The sequence below is a fragment of the Tympanuchus pallidicinctus genome, unplaced genomic scaffold (assembly GCF_026119805.1).
Source record: "Tympanuchus pallidicinctus isolate F22 unplaced genomic scaffold, pur_lepc_1.0 scaffold17, whole genome shotgun sequence".
Classification (NCBI taxonomy): domain Eukaryota; kingdom Metazoa; phylum Chordata; class Aves; order Galliformes; family Phasianidae; genus Tympanuchus; species Tympanuchus pallidicinctus.
This window is the reverse complement of record NW_026294690.1, coordinates 8,949,256-8,974,011: the sequence shown is the minus strand read 5'-3', so window position 1 is coordinate 8,974,011 and position 24,756 is coordinate 8,949,256. Positions and strand designations below refer to the sequence as shown.

Genomic DNA, 24,756 nt, shown 5'->3' with positions numbered 1-24,756 from the left:
CTATTCAGGGACTGGCAGAGTGATTTGGGAGCAAGGTGCTCCATCCAGTGCCACATCCAGAGCTGTGGCAGTGCCAGGAAGCAACCACTGGGTCTATGTGCTCTTGGACCTTCATGCTGCCAGGCCTGTGTGCCACCAGGTCTGTGAGAACGTAGGGGCACTTTGCTATCTTTTGGATGCCCCATTCCTGGAGATGTTCAAGGCCAGGATGGATGGAGCCCTGGGCAACCTGGTCCTGTGCATGATTTAGTGGTTGGCAACCTTACCCGTAGCACCAGGTTGGAACTGGGTGATCTTTGCGCTCCTTTCCAACCCAAGCTTCTGTGATCATTTTGTGTTTGCTGTCTGGTGGTCTCATCTATGCAGAGCCCAGGCCAAATGAAATTGCCACGTAACACAGCAGGGGGCTGTTCTGAAATCCTCTCCCCGGCTCCTAGCCGGCTCCACCTGAGCCCCACCTCAGCTTTGCCAAATGCTGAACGTGACTAAAAACGTCGCTTCTAAAGGCAAAAGCAATGCAGTTCCTCCTCCACCTCCGCTGACCATGAAACCTCAGCCTCTACTCTTTTAATGTCCTGTGCCTGAACTTGCTGCCAGCAGGTCAAGGGGAACATAATTTACTCAGGCTTTGATGCATTTGATACAGGTTGGGGTGAGAGGTGGGAGGGGAGGGAGGTTGCCCAGGATGGGTTGGAAAGTGCCAGAGCCCTTTGCTAACCACAAGGTGCTGCCTGGGGGGGCTCCTCACAGCGGGTGGGAGGCAGCAGGCGTTTGTCTGCAGGCCCCTTCTTATCTCCCGCTCTGATGAGGAGATTGGGAAGGAGGGGAGGCTCTGCCTGTGCTCTGCGCTGCCTGGAAAGGTTTCTGAGTTCTCAGGCTACAGATCCCAGAACCCTGTGCCTCCCCACTCCTGTCCCTCTCGCTCCTCCATTGACTGCCCTCAGCCACGTGCTGCTCAGTGTAGGACTTTCTGTAGGTACAGGAGCTGCATCCCATCCCGAAGCAAAGTGGGAGCTGACGGATTTTGCAAACAGCCCCTCCCAGCAACATTGCTTTTGGATTACATCCTGCACCTTGGTATGAGCACTGGGCCAAAGGCTGATGCTTCCCAGCACAGCTGATCTCCCCCCCACCCCACACCTCTCTTTTATTTTTTTTAATTATTTGGGAGTTTCTTTTGTTTTCAAGGAGAGGAAACTGAGGAAAAAAATAACACCCCAGTGAGAAGAGGTGCCCAGGCTGTGCCCTGACCCACTGCTGTTCATCGGGAGGAAGCAGAATGGTGTGACTGCTGTGATTTCAGTTCTCACTCCATCTCACTGCCCAGGAGCCAGGACAGTGGCTTAGGAGAGGAAAGGTCCTCTGAGCCAAGCTGCTCTGGGGGGGCTCCCCCTATCCTACAGAAGGGCTGGAAATTGGGGCGGGGGGGGAGGGGCTGGAAAAGCAGGACACCCCTGCAAACCCCACTCCGGTGTATTGATATTCAGTGTAGAGAGAGGGGTGTAAATTCAGTGCTATCTCCTCGCCGCTCACCGTTTATGCCGTTCATTTCACATAGATGTCACTACTGCCTTATAAGCACTCCTCCGAGCCAGCCGCTTAAATGGACCCAGTGCATTATAGTAATGGAGTAACTGTATAAAAACAATGAAATCCAATCTCTTTAAACTGATTTGATGTCTGCCTGAACCACAACATTTCCTGCTAATGGCTTCCTTCATTTTGTAACCGTGATCTCCACCTGATCAGATTACAGCTGTTTTTAATTACAAAGCTAATAGAGTTTGTAGGCAGTGTCGGGAGGATGGCGCATGCCCCGGGCAGAGAGGAGCTGGTGGGGGCTTGAGGTGGTTGTGCTGACACTCAGCCTATGGAGCAGACTGTCACAACACTAGGATGGGGACAGAGTAGGGATGTTGGTGCCATCTGACTGCTGCAGCTGATGGGGCAGGAAAAAGCACTGAGGATGACTGATAGTGGAAAATGTCCTCAAGATTGATGTCTTTCTTATGGGATAGCGCAGCCAGCTGCAGGGTTGGATTCCTCCACCTCAGCCTGGATGGTGGAGCCCTGGGGAGTATCTGTGCAGCTCATCCTGCTCCCCAAGGACCTCGTTTTGTCCAGCAGTCGGTTTGTTTGCTGATTGCTCTATTGCTGTGGGTTAGGAGCACAGAGCAGAGTAACTGTGGGGAGAGAAGCAGTTTGAAATCTGTTCCCAAACGGTGATGGCCAAGGATGTTTGATGCCCTGAAAAAACACTGTGGTGTGTTAGAGATGCTTCTCAGTAGCCCATACTGGTGTTTAGGATTGAGCTGATGTTGGGTTCAGCTGAAAAATGTCAGCAGCGAAGGAGAGCTGCATCTCTAGGTTGAAGCCATGTCCTGCTGGAGGAATCTCCCATTTGGGGTGCTGGAGTTGTTCTTGTGCCCACAGTAGTAAGCAATCCACTTCCAGCAGCTGGGACAAGAGGAGGACAAGGCAGGAAGAACCCCAGAGCCCCATGGGGAAGTTCATGCTATTGAGACCTGCTTTGGAGCTGCTCCCGCTGCCTGCTTCATCACACTGCTCAGGATGTTTGTCCTCCACTGCCTTGGTGCAGGAGTTGCTTGTGCCAGGTAAGGCTTTGTAAATGATTTAGGGTCCACATCAAGAGCACATCAATTACATACCCTGAGACTTAATTTTTTCATTTGACAGGAGTCTCTCTCCTCAATTTCATTGTCTCCTCAGTCTCCCCTTTCACAGCAGAGCTGTGGATGATCTGCTGGGCAGTGTGTTTTCTTCTCCTTCCCAGTACTTCCCAAACTCAGCTGTTACCTCTTTTCATTAGCAAAAAATGAGCCCTGGACACAGTGCTGAGGCCAGGTGAGGACTGGGCCTGTGTTCCCAGAGTATGGGCTTTGGGAGGCTCTGGGGATGTGCTGTAGTGAGCTGGAATGTATTTGTGCCTTACAGAGCTCTTTTCACTGCCTGGTTGCCCATCAGCAGCCTGGCACAGGATGATGCTGAAAGCCCTCATCAGCCACACCAGAGCTTTTCCTCTTCTCTTTACACCTCTTCCCTCATCTGAACTTTTAAACCCTGTGTCTGGTGAAGCTTTTTGCAGTAACTCAAGCCCTTGGAGAATCATTAATAACGTGCTGTTTTTGCAGTGACACCAACACGAGCTGCCAAAACACCAAACACCAACAGCCAGTCCTGCCCAGAAGAGCGGAACATAGGGACTCACCATCTCCTCCCCATAACTCGGTATGTCTTTAAGCGTGTTTATTTTTCAAGCCTTAAAACTACCCTTTCCTAAAATAAATAAATGGAACTAATACCAGGAGCCTAGGATTTTAAAGCAACCCTGCAAAAACAAAGCAGTGCGTGCAGATCAGTTGTCACCAGCAACCGTGCAATAACAAAATAACACACGCAACCCATGCAATGCTGGAGCAACCACTGTGTGCTTGCAAGAGGGGAAATATGTGGAGAGGGGATGTAGGAACCAAACCACGACGAGCAGTGCAGCTTCAGCGTCGGGCTCAAGACAGGGGGTAAATGCATTCAATGCCACTTTGTTGGCACAGTTTTAACAGCCAGACAAAGCAAAAGGACGTGAGGTTTTGTGGTGAAACAGGAAGCTCCCTCAAATCCTGGAGCCTATGAAGAATTGTCAGTGGAATGAGAAGCTGAAACTGCTCCGGGTTGTGGGGCAGGAAGGGCAGGGGAGCATGGGAGGGAGGCTCCAAGCACAGACCTCCCCGACTCCCACATTCTGCTCTTTGTTCCCCTTTTATATGTATATGTATTATATTTTCAATTAATTGAGGCTTTCTCATTGCTTGTTTTTTTTCCAATGCACAGGCACTCTGAGGTTAGTGAGAGTGTTCTCAGAGCAAACCCCATCCTACACGAGCCGTTGCTGGTGAGACCCACCTGCGTGCACTGTGCTGCAGAGCAGGATCAGCACTGCCATCCAGACTCTGCCTGTGCCTGATGCACAAAACCATGTGTTTGAGGAAGTACTTCTGGAGTTTGAAAAGGTCTGGTTACCTTCTTCTTCTTCTTCTTTTTTTTTTAAATACTTATTTTATATTTTATTTCTGCACCTTCTGTTTTTCGCACACAGCACTTGTGTGTGGCTGCGGGAGCTGCTGAGCAAAGCCTCAGCTCCTGGGTCAGCTAAGAGTCACCCGAGACGATTCCTTTAGCGATTTCTGACCCATTCTTCTACATCTGAAACACAAATGTGCTGAAAAAATGTGGTTTGGTGGTTTAGCTGTTACTAGAGGGAATCTGGTGGCCACAAAGTTACTGCACAGAGGCTGGTGAGGGCTGAGTCTCCGTGCAGCCTGTGCTTTTCAGTTGTTTCCAGCCCATGCCTCCCTTCCATGGCCATCAAAGGGACACCTGGACCAGCTGAAGACAGTACTGTGGGGATGCCTGTGGGCAGCAGGGGATGGGGCTCCATGGCAAACTCAAGGCAGCTCCAAGGGAAATGGGATCTGTCCTGCCCCAGCCCATGATGGGCTGCCTGTCCCTAGCAGGGGGCCCTTCCCCGTGCCCAGAAATGGCAGGGGAGCACTCAGCCATGGGGCTGACGAAGGGAGCCCAAGGGAAGAGCCAAGAGGCTGTCATGACACCGTGCTCTCCTCCGTGCTAATTGTACACTTGGGACCAAATTTAGCCTGGTGGAACTTTGCTGAAGTCACCAGGGATTAATTTGGCCTCTGGTGGCTCCATTGTTTTAGCTAAATGAGTCAGAAGAAGCAGCCTATTCTTATCTGCGCACAGTGGGGCAGTGACAGTAATGGCTCGGCAAGGCAGACCCCAAAAGCAGTGCGGCTCAGACCTGGGGTCAGGACTACCATGAGCAAAACGGGGCTGCAGGAGGAAATGTTTTGACGTTTGGGTTACAGATGGAGGCAGGCCCAGTGTGGGCGTGCTGTCAGTGCTCACCGCCACTGCGGGTGGAAGGGAAGGGGGCTGCCAGGTTCCCTGAATATTTGGCGGAGCCGTTGGAGTTCCTCAATTCTTTGTCGGACAGAGAGGGAAGCTGTGGCTCTGGAAGGGGCATGTGGTGTCGGAGGGGACTTCACACCCGGTGAGAAAGGGAGCCGTGTGTTGGAAACAGCTGAAAAGCACCGGCTGCATCCCTTGCAGGGCTTGCACAGGGCTGGAGGTGTCCTGGGGAAAAGGTTTAGTGTGTTGAGTTTCCCAACTTCTGGGAAATTTGGTATGAGTTGGGTCACTGTGATCTTCCAACCCAGGTTGGGTCGGAGCCATTAGCAAGCAGAGAGGAGGTGGCTGGATGGGCCATGGTAGCCTTGTGTCTTGGCCAGCTGGCACCGAGGAGGGTTTGGAATGCAAAGCTGGCACTGAGCAGGCCGTAGAGATGGGACTGCTGTCCCTTTTCCTGCACCCAGCCTCCCCTTTCCATTCCCTTGGCAGATCAGTAGAAAGCCTTTGGTCCTCAGGCTGCCACCCAGCGCCTTTCACTGTGGCCAAATGCACTTTAAATGAACCCGAAAGAAGGTTTGAGACGAGGCCGGGTGGACACGGGGCGCCCCGATGGGCGCATCCCAGCTGGGCAGGGAGCGGGGCCGCAACGCTGTGCTCTGACCCTACCGACGTAACTACATAATGAGCCTCTTGGAATCCCTCCGTCCCTGCCAAAGGGGTGGGATCGGGGGACGCTTTTGTTTGCCGTAATGAACCTGTAATTATGCTGCTTTTCTTGGGTTTAACCGCATTTTTTTGCGTGTGCGTCGTTCTCTTTGTATTGACAGATTTACGGCTGGGATACCCCGCTGCAGCCCGGCCGTGCAGCACACAGCGCCGGCAGCTGCCGGCTCAGCGAGCTGCGGGGCGGGGATGGGGGCTTTGCATTTCCCCAGCTTCCAAAGGGTTAAAGAAAGACATGGAAATTTATGCACACGCAGAGGTGCCGCCTCTCCAAAATCCACGGCTGTCGGCACAGTTAAAAAATATATATATATATGTATATATATGTATATATATGTATATATACTTATTATTATTATTATTATTATTATTATTATTATTATTATTATTATTATTGAGGTCCAGGTGAATTAAAGGAGAGAAAGGAAGGAAAAAAAAAAAAAAAGTAGGGACCGATTGAGCGGCATAAATAAATAAATAACACACACCAGATTTCAGCTCCCAGGCGCTCAATAAAATTACACTTTGAAATGCAAGGATTAAGCAGGGTAGGTGACAAGGTAACTTTGTTAACAGGCTAATCTCTCGCCTTAACAGAGACAGGGGATTTACATGTGACTGCACAGAACTGTTTTATGGCCTCTTTTTTTTTTTTCTTTTTTTTTTTTTTCTTTTTTTTTTTTCCAGCTGGAGATGGTAGGAAGGGGCAGGATGAGGTGGGACACGGCTGGATGTTTTAAAGCCATTTGTAAAACGAGTTTAAACTGTTGGGTTGTTTTTTAAAGGTTGCTTTCGTCTTTGTTTGACTGTTTTTAATGAGCAAGACTGTAAGAAAATGTGTAGTTAACAACCATCTGTCTCCAAAACGTCTGGGTGGGCAATGCTGAAGATGTCACAGACGATGAAAAATTGGGTGGAAGCATTGGTTGTGCCATCTTGCTCCAGGTGGCTTTATCTGCCCTCTTATAAAAAGCCAGCCAGCAGCACAGGCTGTTTGAAATGTTATGTCTGCATTTCTTTTGCCCTGAGTCTTTCCCCTGAGTTTCAGTATTTCTTCACCCAGAAAGGTATAAAATAAAATTCTGGGAATAAAAAAAAGAAAGAAGTGCTTCATTTCTTGGTAGGGTGAGAGGTAAGGGCCTGAAGTTGTGCAGGGAGGTTCAGGCTAGATGTTAGGGAAAATTTCCTCTCAGAATGAGTGGTGAGGTGGTAGAATGGGCTGCCTAGGATGTGGTGGGGATGCCGTCCTTGGAGGTTTTGAGGGGTAGATGTCACAGTGAGCGATGTGATTCAGAGGTATGGTGGTGATGGGTTGATGGTGGAACTAGATGATCTTAGTGGTCTTTCCAGCCTTCATGATTCTGACCCTGAGATTTTATTCTGTGATTTCTTTACTTTTTTTGTCCATTACTAAAATGTGACAGTGGCAGGAGGATGAGCCTGAAATGAGACCTGGATCCACCTGCCTGGCTTTGTTCACCCAAACCACACGCTGCCCACCCTGCTGTGTTGGGGTTCCACCACTCCCTGCCTGCCCTCTGCCACGCAGTGAGCTGCTCGCTCGGCCCTGCAGCTCTCAGAGCGTGGTTGAGCTGCTGAACCACCCATGGCAAAGCACGGGAGATGCAGGGAGCCAGCAGAAGTTCAGGCCTTCTCCAGGCTTCTTTGTTTCTGGATAAAAACAATGAGAAAGCCATCTCCTCCAAAATCTTCATTTGAAATCCAACAGAAAGCAGCGGGGTGAACATGTTCTCTGGTTTTAAATAGCACTGGTGACAGTATTTATCACTCTATTTTCATTGCAGCATTGCTGGGGTTTGAGCTGGCTGCGGGTGGAAGGACTGAGCCTGGAAGGAAACCCCGTGTGAAATCCCCAGCCTGCTTTGCAGATGCTGGGCTGGTTTTAGGTGAGATTTCAGCTTTTGCAGGTGGGTGAAGGTGAGCTTACCCAGGAGCTGAGGTCAGGGAGAGATGCTTTTCTCTGTGCACGAATGTACACAGGACAGGAGACAAGGTATATTCATGCAGGAGGGCTGTGCTACATCAGCTGAGTGTGACTTTTTAAATACCTCCTAACCATCAAAACCGAATAGACTTCTAACTGAAAAAAACGATGTAGCCAAGCATGGCCTCTCAGCCTCCAGACCTCGGGTTTATGGCTCCAAGCTGCCTTTGCAGGAAGGCATATGCAAAGCTTGGCAGCACATCTCCCCCAAACAGCCCTCTGTGCCGCTTTCTCAGGCACGAACACCCACTTTAAACATCGGGCAAAACCTCAGCTCTGAAGTTTCTCTATCATTTGGGCGCTAAAACCTATTCAAACCGAGCAGCAGACACTTATTCTGTGCAGGAATCCGGCCAATTGTTTCTCTTCCCTCTCTCCTTATACCTTAAATCATTTTGACCTTTAATTGGCCCTAATTTGCCCACAGACGGCCCTGGGACCCTTCAACACATTGGCTTGTAATTGGGTCTCTTTGTTATTTTTCCAGCGAGCCTCTCGCTGCTTGTTTCTTTTTGAAAACATTGCGGCGTGTCATTGAGAGCGGAGCCGCTTTTAAATGAGCCCTGCTGGGGGCCAGGAGAGCCCTGTGAAAAGCCCAGCAGAGAGAGACAGGGCTATCTAAACGCAATTATCATATCACTGCGAAAACGTGAAACCAGCCCCGGCTTAAGCAAACACCGCACGCCCCTGGGCTGGCGGCTGAGCGGCGGGTGGGCGAGGCGTGGGGTGGGAGAGGTTTGTGCTGGGAGAGCGCGGGGCTGGGAAAGGGCTTCGGCCATCCCGGCTCCATGCGGGGATGCTGTGAGCGTCGCTGCTTCGTGTTCGGTGCCACGCGTTGACTTAGGGGGGCTGTGCTTAAATCCACCTCGTTTCGGTGAGCCGGTTGCGAGTTTGGCTATGGGGAGGAGCAGGGAAGTTCGGGAGCAAAGCAGCACTCGCTTCGGTACTGAGCAAAGGGATCAGCCCAGCCCTGTGCATGCTATTAATCTGGCTGCGGCCACGGTTTGCCCCTAGCCCCACTCATAATGTCATCAAGATCTTAACTGTCCAAAGTTGTAACAGTGAGGGATAGCACCACAGCCAGTTAGCATCTGCGCTGCCTCCTGCGCTAATGGACACTTGTTCTGTAACAGAGCCTCCCAGCTCCCCTGCAGCACGGACACCTCGTGTTGGTATTCGCTCCGTGTGGACCTTAAACTGAGTGAAGTCACAGAGCTGTCAGCTCCCTGAGCTGGGCTGTGGTGCCGGTGTTGGCCCTCATCCCGCCAGCTGGGATCGGAGCATCCGTGCAAGCAGCACCCGCAGGCTGGGTTGGCAAATTGCACCTTGTGTTGTACAGAAAATTGAGAGAACGTGGCTGGCAAAGCCATGGCTGCACTTCTGCCCTGCTGATGGGAGCTCTGTGTCAATCGGTCTGCGTGCAGCTCCAGCAAGGCAAAGACACCATCCTCATGAGTGTGTTCAGATACACGATCCTTCCCCTTCAGCTCGAGTGCCCAGGATTCTTGCATACGTAAATGTTTGCAGAGTCAGGGCTCTGTTTGTATTGCCTTTTCACTAATCTAAGTTTATATTTAAGCTTCTGATGTTCGGTTCATTTTTTTAAATCCATCTATTGCATTAAGGAAAGGTATTTGTTTTGTTTTCAGGCAGATGTCTGAAACACTCCTGGTGGGCTTGGTGCCTTGCTGCAGAAAATATAGGGTGAGTCCAATGGTTTGGGTTGGGGGCTCCAGTTTTGAGCAGTGATGGAGAATGAGAACTATGTTGTACGCAGATTGTCAGACCGTTGTACAGCTCTGTGCTCCATGCTGGCTCAGCAGGCTTCCAACAGGATGAGCAGAAGGCACGCCTGCATCTCACAGCAACTCCTCCAAGCCCAGATACTTCCCAGAGACTCATCCTGGAGATGCCCATGTCATGGAAGTCCTCTGATAGTGCTGCCTTGGTCTGATATGGTTATTCCTCACTTGTAGGGCATGGCACAAAAGGGATTTTGCTCTCCATGCTCTGACCACTGTGCATACAGCTTCAGGGCTCTTTGTCCAGCAGTAAAAAAAAAAAAAAAAAAAACCACTTTTTAACAATGCTCTTTTTTTTTAATTAAAACAAACAAACAAAAAGACTGAACATCCAGGCAGGAAGAAGTCCTCTTTTTTCCAAAATAATCAGTGGTGAATTTGGGAAAGCTGGAGGGAGGCCAAGGAGCTGCAGCAGAGTGAAAGTTAAGTGACTTTCCCAGCAGTGGGCAGGGACATGTCCACAGCTTCCCCCCACTGCCACAGGAGCATCGAGCCCTGGCGGGCAGGGCAGCTTCTGCCTCCTTCCCTTGCTGCCAGATAAAGAGGACAGGCTCTCCTTTTTCAGCCCATTCTGCTCACACAATGGGAGAAGGGGATCAGCGCCAAAATTACAAGTGTGAGCCCTTAATGCACCAGGTTGAACAATGGGCTTCGGAGGCATCTGCCTTGTACAGCGAGTTCTGACTACCCAGCACCATGGAAAGAAACCTCAATGTGCTGGCGAAATGCTCGCCAGAATGAGAACAGCCTCCTCCTCCTTTCTTCAGCTTCCTAATGGGAAGCAAAATAACAAACTGGGCCCACAATTAAACAAACATGCCACTAACTGAGCAGAGCTCAAGTGGAGCAGATGTTGCTGCAGTTGCACCAGGCTGGGGGCCGGGAGCAGTGCTGGCTGCGCTTCCCAGGACGCTGTGCCACTCACCTCCTCCTTCCCACCCATCTCTCATCCCTTTTCTCCACTGTACCCTGTCCTTCCTCTCCTCCTCAATCTTCAAGTCAAAAACCCTCCCAGTTTGCTAAAGTTGGTTTTGCTGGGCTAAGGAGCTCTCCTTCCAAAATGTGGCATCTCTGCAATACAAGAGATGTAGTGTTGCAGAGGTGAGAGAGATGGCTGAAGAGTGGAAAGCAAAAGTGAAGCTGTCTGAATCCATCTTTTCTGTACAGGTCTTATTACTCTGAGGATTAAGGACCCTAAGTCCCCACCTGTCACCAACTGATGCTCCCTCAGCTTTACAGGGATCTGTTCCCTCCATCTCCATGGCAAAGGGGACAAAATAATTTGGCACATCCTGGAAAAGGAGGTTGGATTGCTTGCTGCCTGCAAGCTGTGCAAGGGCCATTCACTGCTGGAGGAGCCAGAGGGACTTGGGGTTAGAGAAAGCCCAGCAGCCCTACAGGATTGGGTGCAGCCTGGTCAGGTCTTGGGATCCTTCCCTGGGCCAGAATCATTGAGTCCAGAGATACTGACCACAGCAGGTTCCAGGCTCCCTCTCACCTGGGAGCCACGTTCACCAACACCTCACTTGTTTGGAAAAGGCACACAGGGCTGTGATATGGAGCACCTGTGTGTACACAGTTACGACTCTTCTTATTTTCTACCTGCTCTTGCCAGCGAGGGACCTGTGCAGCAGAGCTTCACTTTGCCATGGGCTGCTGTAGCACGGCAACTTCTGCAACTATTATTAGAATCCTGAAGATGGAAGAAAAGTTACTTCTCTTTCTCCTTCAAACAGGGGGAGCTGGAAGAAGTGGGGAGAGCCCTGATATCTTCCAGGAGCTGTCTCAGGAGAGAGACTGGACCAGCCTGAAGAGCCAAAGTCCAGCAGCACAGCTGGGGACACAAACATCCCACACACAGGTAAGAAGCTCAGTGGAAACCTCACTTGGGTCAGGTTTACCCAATTTCCTGTGAGACTTGCTCTGTGAGCGCTCATTGCTGGATGTCCTGGGGACACTGGTGATTGATGTCCAGCCAGTGGCACCTCTCACTGCTCTGCTTTGGTAAAAGGCAGCCAAATGCATGGTTGCTATGGAGAACGTCTGCTTGTTCACCATCTCAGTGGCCAGAATGGCCATGGCCAATGCTAGCCAAAACTGGCCCTCGTATGCCCCCAGTCTGAGTGATAGTCCCACTCACCTGACAAACCTGCAAACAAACAACTTGGGCACCTTAGCAAAAAAGCACCCCTGCTGCCAAAACCCCAGTTCAAAACAAAAACCGAGGTGAACATCCCGGTATTCCAGAGCACAGTGGCACCAAGGGTAAATCACAGCAAGCCAACCAGCCACATTATCGGATTGCCTTTCCCCTAAGATTCGCTTCTTTTATCTTACTTAGCGAGGCAAAACACCTCAGATGGAAAATTTGATCAGAGTATTGGTTTTGACTTCCTTTTTCACAGTTGATGCACACAATGTATGCACATATGTGACTGCACATTTGATAAATTCAGCAGCAGCTTTACCGAGTTGGCTCTATTAGAACAGCTGATGACATGAGCTAAAATGACTGGGAATTAACATCCAGAAGTGGATGTAAAATTATCAGACTTCAAGAAACTCAAGAGAAATCCTGTCCCGTAAAACAGTGGTGCATTGTTCCTAAAAGGCATCTCTTTTCTCATCACCCTTCATTCTTCACCCCACCCCCTCCTTTCTCTCATCTGAAACTCAAATTTACCTCTGTTCAATTCCTGCTCTGTTGCCACAGCATCTTTTATTTTCATAGTAGCTTGGCGATGCAGATTTTGAGACTAAGACCTCAGAAGACACGCACCTTGTAACGTTGTATCTGGGTTTTGGTTTGCATGGATGCCCTGCTGAGCCAGCTCAGGATATTCAGCAGCAAATAATAACATGAATAATAATAATAAAAAGTCATTTATAAAGTCCTTTTTTGTTGGGTTAGATTTATGCCAGCCCAACACATGGAGGCAATTCTCTAGAGGGTTAGATGAAGAAATAGGGTAGAAAGTGGGGATAATGGAGGACAGTTTGTTAATGTTGGTGTATGTATTTCATTTGTGTTTTTGTGCTGACTCTTGCTCAAGGCATTGACCTGACTGTGCTGGTTAACAACAGCTCTTCATTTAGTCCTATCCTAGCAAAGACTTATGTGGCTTTTGTATTTTAAAACCAATTCAATTCAGATCTTCTCTAGGCAGGACTATTTTGATGGAGCCGGAGAAGTGATGACACAAATAGCTGATGACACAAATAGTTCTGCTGGCAGAGCAGCAGAGGTGGCAACCTCTGGATGGAATCCATGAGCAGCAGCTGCAGACAGGCACCTCTTCATGGAGCTGGAACAGGATGTACAACGCAGGGCTCCTGTCACCATTCCTCCAGGTCAGTGGAAGGGGATGGAGCAAGTGAAAACTATGCTGAATGTCTGTTCATAAAACCAAAGGGAGGAATTATTATTATTATTATTATTATTATTGCTGCAGTTTGAAAATATTTGCCTCATCTTCTGCCATTCTATAATTTCTGTTGTCAATCTAGCGCCTGCTTCAATTCCCATCCCAGACAAAAGCAGAAATGTCAGGATACCACAAGTTGCTGTTGGTCTCTGTAGCTTTTCAGGCCAGGTAGAAGCAGAAGTAGTGGGGATTTCTCATGAATTATCCACTCTATTTCTAAAAGTGTGCCTGTACCGTTGCTCGAGTGCCTCAGCTTCAGATACTGCAAGGCACCAGCAGCAGCAGCGTTTCTGGCTGTGATTTTGCTGCAGCGTCGCAGATGCCTCAGATACCACGAGCTCTTGAGGGATGAAGCCTGCATGCATAACTCCGGGTCCAACTGAGCATTTACTGGAAAAGCGAAGGCAAAGCAAAGGGGGAGCACCCGATGTGACTCAGGGCTGAGTGAGGCCAAGCAGAGCTGCGTGACAGTAATTCCCAGCCATTATTGTAGCCCTCAGGAGATCTGCTACAAACTGGGATAGTTTGTAACAGCCCTGAGGGACCAGGGCCAGAGCAAGGGAGATAGCAGCCAGCTTTGTCCCCCTCACAGGCCTGGAGCTCAGCATGACTTGGAAAGCAGAGGATTTGTGCTCTTCTCTCTGGGAAATGGGAATCCAAGGATGCCAACAGATTGGAACTCTTCTGTTAGAAAGTGCAGAATAGGAGCACTGCACAGCCCGGCTGTTGCCCTTAATCCAGCAGTTTCTAATCCTTCTTCTGCCCCTCCTGAATGGTCTCCTCACTCTTGTAGAATAATGGTGTTGTGATGGTGTTTTCGTGCAGGGCTGCAGGGGCAGGAGGGAAAGGCAGCCACCCACCTACCCCTGCAACCATGCAGGGCCATCTCTTTGATGCAAAGCCCCTTTGGCCCTATGCTCCCATGTGAGGCAGCTCCCCGCTTTTTGCATTTCAATCACATGCATCTAAATCCAGTCATCTGGGAATCTTATCAGAACTCACCTGAAGGAGTCCTCTCTGCTGTGTAATTACAGGGCCCCACGAGCGGGTCCTTAAACAGCTTTGTGAGTCAGCTGATGGGGACGTGGCCTCGGGTACCCAACCCTCCAGCAATGAAGGCCATCATCATTAGCTAACCTCCTCCAGGGCCGGTATGTGGCAAGCACTGGAATTCACCACTTTTCTTTGTCAGCCTTTGACAACTACTTGCTTGATATAATTACTTTCAGTGTTATTTAAGGCTCTGACTAATCGCATGGCAATGGCCAGGTTTATAATGCAACAGTGTGTAGCCTGGAGCAAATTCTGACATAATTACACTGTATAAATTCCCCCATTAGAAATGACACTGCATTGGCATTGTGTACAAAGCAGCCATGGTCCAGTCAACTGGCTCTGTGAAAATCTGTCTGACAATTGTTTACCCTGTTGGTATCTTATTGACACTTCGTATGATGATGAAACTGCTACATGACAGCAAATGGGAGCCAGAGACCTGGACGAATCTCTCATTTCCTCTCTTCCTTCAAGTGTGGTCATTTTCTTGCCTGGCTTACTCAGGATGATGGTTTGCCGGCTTCTGATGGCTCTGGAACACAAAGAAAAGCCAATGGTTGCTGCACAAATCACAAAAGCCTATAGAAATCTGTTCAGGGTTGCATCATCTGTCCAAAGGAGTTCTTGGAGGATGACTATGGCCAAATTCAGCCCCATGGCACAGCACATTGTGGTAGGGTTGTTTGCAAAAACAAAGGCTTGAAGCATGCCGCAAAGACAGCTTTGTCACCTGCCTGAGCCAAGCACGTATGCAACTTAAACTAGGAAGGACGTGCCAAAAACACGTCTTAAACAGCAGGTCTGCAAGTGGCAGAATAAAGGAAATGTTGATACAGCGTGGAGTTGGAGGAGGAGGTTTCCAGTCTGTCTGTGGCTTGGGACACGTGAGAGCATTTGAAGTGCTGGGAATGGGATCCGGAGCCTTTCTAGATCTTTAGTTTCAAGCTGGCTCCAGAGACCTTCAATTTAGAGATGCCAAAAATGGACTCTTCTTTTGAGTTAGAGCAGAGAAAGAGGGAGAAGCTGAATACCTGTGTCCCTATCGTGTTCCGCAGTATGTTGTCTATACCAGTAGATTTATGAAACCCCAAAAGTTGGAATGTCTTTATTTCCCCATGGAATAGACTGTTCTTTAAAGGAGCTACTGTCATGTCCATTTGGAAACCATTTGGTGTTTGTGCAGTATAAGCAATGTTGGAAGCATCTGTCCATTTTCACCAGGTAAGAGTCAAACCCATTAACCAAACCTGGAGCAATAACCCACATCTTTCTTTTGTTTTCAGTATCACCAGGAAAGCTGTGACCCAGATGAGCCACAGCCTCCTTCCTGAGCAGTAAGTAATGCCCTAAGAAAGAGATCTTTCTAGATGGCACGCAGAGGCTGGAGCAAGGCCCTGAGATGCTGCTGTATGTATGGGGACAGTGGCAGGGTCCCTACTTATGATTCCCCCCTCCTAGGGCTGCATGTCCTTGTCAGGGCGAGGAGCAGCATGGAACAAGTGAGCACTGCCATGGCCAACTGAGCTGTGGCTGAAGGTTTTTTCTGATACCCTGGGCTGCCAATTCAGAACTTGCCTGAAACCCGCAGTAAAATTCGCCTCCGATTCCTTTTTAGGAAAAGAAGGCTGTAGTATAAAGTTCCATTTTCTAGGCATTAAATTTTACAGTCTGCACCATTAAAAGCAGCATTCTGTGTCAAACTTAATGTTTGGTCTTCAGGAACAGCTCGGAGGAAAAGAGAAGGTTCCCTGTTTGTTCTACAAAACAGGAAAGCGGTTGCTTTCTATACTGTAAATATGCATTAGGGAAGCTCTTATAGACTCGTGCTGGGGATTTGATGTTTTTAACTGACTACATTCCTTACATTTTTGTATAACTGCCAAGAAAGCTGAATAAAATGGCTTTTTTAGTGTTTTCTCTAAGAATAGCCCCGCTTCTTTGTAAATATAGCAAAGGAATTGTTGATAATAATTCTTTGGGAGAATAACTGGTGTTATTGATGTTAAAAGGAGAAAGATTGCTGTTTCTCTGTCTCAGAAATACAGCTATCCAAGTGGGCTGGGACTTCAGAAAGCCTGAGCATTCCTCAGCCAGTGACTGAGATTAGACTGGTTTCATTCCTGTGCCAAAAGGTGTAGAAATCAGAGGGAGAAGACTGGCACTGACGTTCAAAAAAAAAAAAGATTTTAAAAAAAAAACAACAACCAAGATTTGCATTTTCTTTCAGGATGCAAAACTGAACTTTTTTCCTCCTTGTTTGCATTTCTCAGTTTGCAGATAGATCTGCCTTCTGCCAGCTTGCCCTGAAAAGCTGCAGGTTTATCTGCTCAGCCTGACTCAAACGTGCACCATTAACAGCTGGGCACCCCTACACTCCTGCAGTGTTTGGTCAGGCCCCACACTGCTGAGGTTCCAGGAGGTGAAAGTCATTCATTCTCATCTCCAGGTTGGCAGGCTGAGCCAAATTTTGACTACTGAGCCATAGCTGTTGCTGGTTTGAAGATCTTGGCTGGCCCTTGCAGAGCCATGTGATTTAATAGTGGTAAAAGCAACTGTTGCATGAAAAATTGAACCAGCCTATGCCACGCTGACTGCTGAACCTTTCTGCCATTCAGGATGATGCTGGGAAAAGAGTTAACTCATCAGTCCTGTCCTGAAAGATGGTCTACTTCTCGGTGAGACTTTATGCCAGATGGCATTTGGGGCTGAGATCTTGGCATCTTTCAGCCACAGGAATTGCTCTGCACTTCACCTTCAAGCCTGTGCTTGTGCCACAGCTTTGGCATTGGTTTCTGCTCAACGCTCCAATACCTAGAATGGCAGTGAAACGCATGGAGCCCAAAAGGGAGAAGCATCCCATCGTCTGTGTGAGTGACTTGGGGATGTAAGGTGAAGGAGGTGGAGGGCAGAGTTCCCACCCGGAAAGGATTTTCAAGATTTGAAAAGTCAAAACAGCCCCCAGTGTTCCTCTTATCTATCAATTAAAATCAAACTAGTTTCTTTTTATCATGATTGAGAGATGCCACACAGGCTGACTGCAGTATTAGTGAGCTTATCTGTGGTGTAAGAAATCCAGATTCAAATGCTTCACGTGCCATCACCAGTGCACATCTGGGCTGTTGGCTGCTGTGTTTGTGTTCCTAGATCTCATGTTGTCACTGTTAGTTCTAAGCTTGTGTTGAACCTCAAGCTGGTCAGACCTGGTCTGTGATGAGACACAGCGTTTGTGCATGACAACACGGCTTTTATATTGCACAGGCTCCTAAAGAGCTTGTTCTAACAATGGGATAAAACAACTGCTGCCTTCCTGAATCACTCCGTGTGCTGAAGACAGGGGGATGCGAGTGAGGGCTGTTCCCAGGGTGAGTGCTGGGAGCACAGTGTGGGAGCATGCAGTGCTGTGCAGAAACACAGCTTAAGGTCAGAGTCAGCTCTAAAGCTTCCCCAGAATCCCAAATCCTCTTTTTATATGAGTTCTACCAAACACAAACAATTAAAGAATTTCATCTTCTCCTACTATGGTGGAAAAGCCCGAATGCTTCTCTAAACTTTATTAAAAAGCTCCAGCGCGTTCCCTAGGTGAGAGTCCTGCTTGGCTTCTGAGAGCCCATATCTTTGTGTTTGGTGCGAATGAATCAGTCACTGATGCCAGTTGGCAGTGGGGAAGAGAAATAACACAGCCCATTGCAAAGAGGAAAAAAAGCAGCTATAAGCCTCGTGTCTGCCATTTGACAAGGACCCCAGTCAATGGCAGCTTTACACAGACCTCCACGGCAGCTATTGCACATCCCTGCTATCTGCCTCCACTTATTTTCCTTTCCTAGGGATTACTCCAGCGCCAGGTTTCGAGCCTAAGCACCATGCATTCCGGTGCCAGCCTGGAGTGCAGGGAGAAGCATTTTGTAGCTTTAGTTTTGGAATGTACCGCACTGGAATCAATAGGCTGGTGGGACAGGCAGGAACCTTCCCCTGGGCCAGGTCTCTCTGGCGGGCAGCAGCTCTCTCATCACCAGGGGTTTGTCAAAGTGTGTGGTATGCTAACATCCTGCCAGCTCACCTTTCGTAAGCTGAGTCGAAAGCATTATTCCCACCAGTGCAAACACGGCGTCTGCCACATGTCTGCTGGTTTCTCCCCGCTGCACTGAGGCAAAGCAGCCCTTCCTTGTCAGTCATTGACCAAAAGCTGTTGATTCTGGAACGACTGACTGCACTGGTTGTAAGGGATGCCAAAACCCCCTGAAAGCTGGGAGGCAAAGGTGTTTTCTTTTTAAATGAATTAAGCTGTAGAAGGAATTTCCCTGAGAGCTTGTTTGATATCTGGAATAGAAATGGCTTTCCGTCTCCATCTCCACCTAGTCAGCACTCAGAGCCTCATCCAGAGAGCCTGCAGACACATCTGCCCTCTCCTCTGTGTCGGAGTTCCTCTGCATCTTGTTGACAGCTGACAAACATTCCAGGTGGGTCTGCCTCCAATTTTGTGCTCACTGGGTCACTGTAAACCTTAGCCTAGGAGAATACTGCCTAGGGAGAGCACAGTTGTTGTAGAATTCACTTTCTATCTGTATCAGTATCAGGCATTTCTGGCAGGGCTGAGTTGGAGTTTGGTCCACTTTGTTTAAACCACAGCCTGTTCTGCAGCCATCCACTAGCTCAGGCCTGGCACATCCCACGTTATGGACGTGCTCTGTGCTTTCCCCAGAGGGAAGCAGGCTGCTCCCCGCTTCCTTCTGAGCCTGCACGCAGAAGCACCGTGCAGGCACACAGGAGAGCAACCCCACAGTATGAGCAATGTTTATAAACAAGCCTTTGTCAAGAGGTAAAGCAGCTCTACGTGTACCTAAAGGCACAGATAACACCTGGTGGCACCAATAAAGCACTGGCACTGTGAGCCTAATGCCCCATGGTTCCCGTAGGAAACCATGGACCTGTACCAGCATCTGTAAATAAATATCCCACTGTGCCTTTAGACACTTAAATACCTTTCCAAACCTGGCTGCTTGCCTGTTTCCCATGCTCTGCTGTTGCTGCTTTACTTTTGCACGGCAGCGGGAGTATGGAGCTCAGCTGTATGGAGGCTGTGCTGTGCCAAGCACAGTGCAGGCACCAAACAAAAGCCCTCTGACCGCTTCCCAGCATCTAGCTGCTGTTATTTTAAAAACAGCTCTCCTTGCCTATTTTCTTTTGCCTTTTATTCATTGTTTTCTTGCTTCCTTTGTATGTCTGCTGCCTCCCAGCTAGAATACCTTTGCTGAGCTCCTGGGTGGAAAAAAAAGGAGGATTTACCTGAATCCAACCCATCTGCACGTGGTAAGTGATGCAAGGGCTGAAATGAGGGTGTTAGGAGGAATGCAGAGCTACAGACACAGTGTTCCAAGCTTCCCACTGGGATTAGGGAACATAAGCATTGCTGGGGAGAAAGAAAATGGGAGAGTTCAGATCATGGAGAACGGAGCAGATGCAGACATATGACACACAACTGAGAAGCAGTGCTCCAAGAGAGGCAAATTTCCCCCAGCTGTGCCTGGAGAGGGTGGGTTGTGCTTTTCCTGTGCCTGGGCTAGCTGACAGCAGCTGCCACAATGGGATCTCCTTCATCTTCGTGTTAAGGAGCTTCACTTTGTGCAGCTTGAAGCTTATCTAGGTAAAAGTGATTTTATTAACAAACAACTGACCTTGGGTTCAAGCTCAGAGTGGCAATCTGAATCTCTCCCAGAGTCAAATAAATCGAAGTCACCACATTTCAAGTAAAAAGTTGCCAAGCTGCTCTTTGTTGTGAAATTCCAACAGGAGAAATGTGTTTTTGGGGCGCTCTGATGCACTTCAGGTTCACTTTGGGGCTCTCCGTTTCATGGCAGCTGGTTCTCTGATTATTTTCTATTAAGGACCAACTTCCAGTAACATCAGTGGGAGCAGGATTTCAGCTCTAAATCTATTATTAACTAATACAGCACAACAATGCCTGGCTTTTGTTCTGTTTTGTTTTCTCCTGGGGTCGGAACGTGTGTGTATCCCATTAACTCTGTCCTCGCTGCTCTCAAGATGTCCCACACAAATGATTTTATTTTTTTGGTAAGAAAATATATTTTACTAGGCAGTTTTATGAGAGCTGACAAAATGCCTCATAAATAACCCAGCAGGAAATATGGGGTAAATAAAATTTTTACAACTTTATCATAAACCTGAGAAGTCTTTGGTTCCTTTTCGAATGGAATGAGCGAGGTATTTCATTAAAGGAAAAGACACGCTCTCTAAAGCCCAACAATTACAGACACAATGCCTTTTTAACCTGCAATTCAGTCAAACAGGTTTGGTGGCAGTGGAAAATGTAAAAGGCCCTGTTTTGACACTTTGGGTCATGCTCCCCATGGGTCAGTTTGTGCTGTGGGTTCCCTGCACAGCAGAGCTGGAGAGCTGGTGTGTGCCTGACCTGCCCCGAATTACCCAGGACCTCTGAGGAACCACATATCTGGGGAACGTGCTTAGGGCAGGCTGCAGTTTTGCACAGGCAGATGCGATCCGGGCCCTGAGTGCAGGGGGAATACAAACAAATATGGTCCTCAGGTCTTCAGCACAAGCCTGAAATGCAATGAGTTGGTCAAAGACCAAGTGTCTGAAATAGAAACACTTGGAACAATCCTCAGTCCCCAAACTTTGCATGAAGGGGGAATTCATCTCTCAGCAGGAGCATCTTTGACACGTGATATTTTGGTACTGTGGGAAGATGGGAGGGGGTGCCACTTTTATGTCCTTTGCACTTGTAAGAATTCATACTGACAGCCATGACTGCTTTCTTCTTAACAGTGAAAACAGAAATCTGGCAAAATACATCCTGGGTTGTATATATGCCTGTATAAGAAGTATGGAAACCACCTTCCAAAGGAAGTAACAAAATGCCACTGCATGCCCACTTGATCTGATGAGAAAATGATCTGGAGTGAAGGAAGGCCTTTACCCTTTCTCACACTTCTGGTCTATCTCACTTGTGTTTCTGTGTCAGCTGAAAACAGAGAGGATCAGCGAAACTGGAACTGTTCAGAACCACCCATTACTTCCATGTGCCGTGAATGGAGCTCTCAGGCTCATCAGAGGAAGACCAGAATGAACTCCACCACCGTGGCCTCACCTTGCTGGCATTGCAGGTTGTACCACTGTGACCCCCCACCTCTCCCCCAGGGCTCAATTGCATAGAGCCCACCACCCTCCCTCGCAGGCACTCTTGCATTCCCCTGTGCTCCCATCCCTCCAGGCTTACCCTCCCACCCTCAGATCACACGGGTCCTTAGGACATCTACAGCAACTTCCTACAGGCATGTCACATCAGGAAGATATTTAAAGCCTTTGTAGATCTAATGCTTTCTAAATAGGAGGTAAGCACACCCCACACTACCACTCCAGAGTGCTTTTGATGCCGATTTCTTTTATGAGCACTTTGGGAATGGGGCACTTTAGGGATAGCTGCTCCCTGCACCAACAGGTCTGCAGTCCCCTGCCTCATCATACATCGTGCTGAGTGCTCAGAGCTGACACTGGAGCCAAGTCAGGGTGTCCCTGAGAGCTTTGCTTGTATAAAGGCTCCAGGCTCTGGCACGTTGTCTGGAAATCACTGTGTAAATAGGAGAGACAATTATTGCAACCCTTTCCCTAAAGGAAATTCCATATTGGCACCGAATGGGGCGTTGTGTGGCAGAGCACAGCCCTGACAGAGCAAGCTGCCTGGCAGCAACTGACAGCACACTGAGGGAAATTGGCTTTTTGGTGGGACATGTGCTTTAGTGAAAGCCCATATGTTACAGAGTTCTCTGCTGTGAATCCCCCAGCATTATCCCCACGCCTCTGTCACCTCCCCCCTGCTTCTGCCCTCCCCTCAGGCCCCCACCTCGACGCAGAGGTTAAATAAAATATCATTTCCTCCTGATCTAGCCTTTGTCTTTGGCAATCAAAATGCCCTTCAGGCCCCCATGGAGTCAACCTTGCAGGTCAGGGTAGGACATGGGAAACCCCTTCCCAGGCATTTCACTGCAGATAATGTCATGGCTGATTCATGAGATCACTCCAAGTGCTGCCTTCCGCCACAGCTGCTCCTTTCAGTGCTGAAGCTTCTTGGCTCCTTGCTCCTTTTCCCTCCTGTGACAACACCTCTCCTGCTGGCTGGATTTTACAAACTGATTCCTGGGCAGCTGGGAGAGATGGAACAGGTACTCAAGGAAAAGAGGAATAAAGGGGGTTATTTTTGTAGCAGCATGGCTCTGTGCAGGGCAGAGGCAGGCTAGGAGCCACCAAACTCTGTGTCTCCTCCAGCCTCCAGGAGGGACAGAGGTGAGGGAATGTATACTTGCCTATAAATTCAGCATTCAGCATCACCTGTGTGTCACTCCTCAGTTTAGGGTTCAATACCAAATCACAGAATTGTAGAAACACAGAATGGCTTGGGATGGATAGGACCTCAGAGATGATCTAGTTCCAAATGATGGCATATAACTGTTTTTGTTATAGCTCTTCTGATCTCCTGCTTGGTGACTCTTTGGAGAGTCCCACTAACATAACACCCAATAGAGATCACGTTAGTAAAAGCACAACTGGTGGAAGACCTATAAATGTCAGTATATTCTCTGTCTTTAATTACTGACTGCTGTTATTTTAACCTCTCTTTCCTCCTGTAGTTTTACATACTCGGGTTGAAAGTGCAAAGAGGCAACAGGGAGATGGAGAGTGCTGACTTCACCCTGCAATGCACAACACAGGTGAAATGGAAGGGAGTCAGCAGTGGTTTTGTCATTTGTGGGGACTTGAGTGGATGGGTGTGGAATGAGCCTCCAGTGTCAATGCCCAGCCTACAGAGCCACCTGCTCAGCCTTGTGTAACAGCCGTGTGTTTTGCATGGCTGACCCGTGGGCCAAAGCACCCTGTATCTTTGGAGGATGGAGCTGAGGGGAACTGGCTCGCAAGAGTTTAGGCTGTCCCGTTTTCCCTTGCAGAACTAGAGTCCTATAGTTTTTATTTTCTACTCATCAGCCTGCTAACTATCTAAAGCACTTAAAAGAAGTGAAAATCAGAGGGATACAGCCAGAGTGGCGGAAGGGAGAGTCAGGAATGGAGGACAAATGGCCCCCGCCCAGCCATGGTCCCAGCCCCCATTCGCACCCAGCTAACATCCCTCCCTCTGGTAAACAGAGACAGGCAGGTTGGCACCTTGTCTCCTGCCAGGAAGGCGCTGGCCCTTTGTTTCCTGCCTGGCAGATGGGGGCTGGAGGGTGCCTGAGGGGTCTGGTTTGGAGAAAGCCTCCAGCAGCCCGCAGGCAGGACAGCTATGAGCTCCCCGCTATGAAAGAGCTGGGCAAAATAGTTTCTATCCTCTGATGTGTTGTTGTGTTTTTTTTAACTTTGACAAAATATAAATACTCTGTCGTTTTCCTAGCTGAGCCTCTTGTTTATATAGGAACTGAGAGGGAAACCTGGGATTTGGAGCCAAATTTTATTTCTGGAGCGGGAGAAAGCCAAAATCCTGATGGCAGGAATGTGTGCATATCTGAAATGCTTCAAATCCTTGTGCAAACTTTCTTAAAAGGTTAGAATTTGGCTCACCAGTCAGTGAAATGCAAGTTTTACAGAGTCCTAATACGTGCCAATCCCTGCTTCCAGCCCTAAGGGATTTGCTGGGTGTTACCCGTGGTTGCAGTCTGTGGGGCTGACCAAGGCAGACAAAGAAGAAATAACCTAGCTAAGGCAACACGAGTCAAAGAAAGGCCCATAGATATTTGGACATGTTTTAGCTAGGTCTTCTTCTGAGGCCACTGCACCACATACGTGGATAACCTTAACTCTTTCAGCCTCCTACACCACAAAAATCCAGGCAGTTTTTCCTCCATCAGCCGCTGCTGTTTTATTGTATGAGCCTGCCTGATCTGAGGCAGTTACATCACTGAAAGCATTCATCTTGATTTCTTCAGGGAAGGTGTCAGGTGTTGCACAGAGCTTCATGGCACATCTCCACACCCAGCTCAGATGTGTCCTTGTGGATGAGAGTCTCCGGTTGAACCCTACCTCAGTTATGGAGGTCCCGGGCTGCATGGTAGCAGGAAGATGCCCACATAGCTCTTGGCATGATTTGTCCCCTTGTTTCATTATTTTCCTTCCCTACTCTGACCTATTATTAACGGACCCACCTTCTACCTAGTTCTTCTGTTTCCCCTGATATATTTGTAAAAGGCCTCTTATTCTCCTTAATCCCTTTGGCTATAATTAACTCATTCTGCATTTTTGCTGCCCTTATCTTTTCCCTGCAAGCCTTAACTGACTGAATATTCTTGTTTGGTTGCCTCCCTGTTTTCCATTTCTACTAAAGGTTTTCTTTTTAATCCTTAGATCTCTGAGTGGGCTTTTGCACGCTCTCATTTCTTGCCTTCTTTATTTACTCCTTTTTCCTATCTCCCTTTAGGTTTTTGCCTCATAAGGACTCCATCTTCCTCACACCCAGGTAGAGTTCAGGACAACCTCAGGTGACACCTCTATTTCTTAATTCCTTTCAATGCATTTTTCTTTTTCCTTTGGCACTACACTTCTTTTTTTTGTTTTTTTTTTGCAATGTTCAATTTGTCCCTTCCATCCTTCCACTTTGTGGATTCCCATGTTCCCTTCTTTCATCCAGTACCTTTTGTTATACAGAAAATGTGCAAAGTAAAAATTGTCTTGTTTTGCTTTGTGTAAGGTTTATTTTTGACCCAGCAGTGCCCCAAAATTAGAAGAGCCTAATGTGCTCTATCAAGCAGATCTCCAACATCGTTGCCAAAACTGCCTTTAG

General features: G+C 48.5%; 1 long non-coding RNA gene across 1 annotated transcript in view; it reads left to right on the top strand.

Moving 5' to 3' along the window:
* Positions 1-1,449: 1,449 nt before the first annotated feature.
* The window catches only part of LOC128078715 (uncharacterized), a 40,303-nt gene continuing 16,996 nt past the window's right edge, over positions 1,450-24,756 (top strand). The window contains exons 1-12 of the long non-coding RNA XR_008205757.1: positions 1,450-2,615; positions 3,153-3,249; positions 3,850-4,028; positions 7,476-7,577; positions 9,325-9,379; positions 11,214-11,338; positions 12,645-12,828; positions 15,242-15,292; positions 18,315-18,415; positions 19,193-19,265; positions 20,956-21,097; positions 24,394-24,454. This is a non-coding gene — a long non-coding RNA (uncharacterized LOC128078715). The remainder of the gene's footprint in view (positions 2,616-3,152; positions 3,250-3,849; positions 4,029-7,475; positions 7,578-9,324; positions 9,380-11,213; positions 11,339-12,644; positions 12,829-15,241; positions 15,293-18,314; positions 18,416-19,192; positions 19,266-20,955; positions 21,098-24,393; positions 24,455-24,756) is intronic.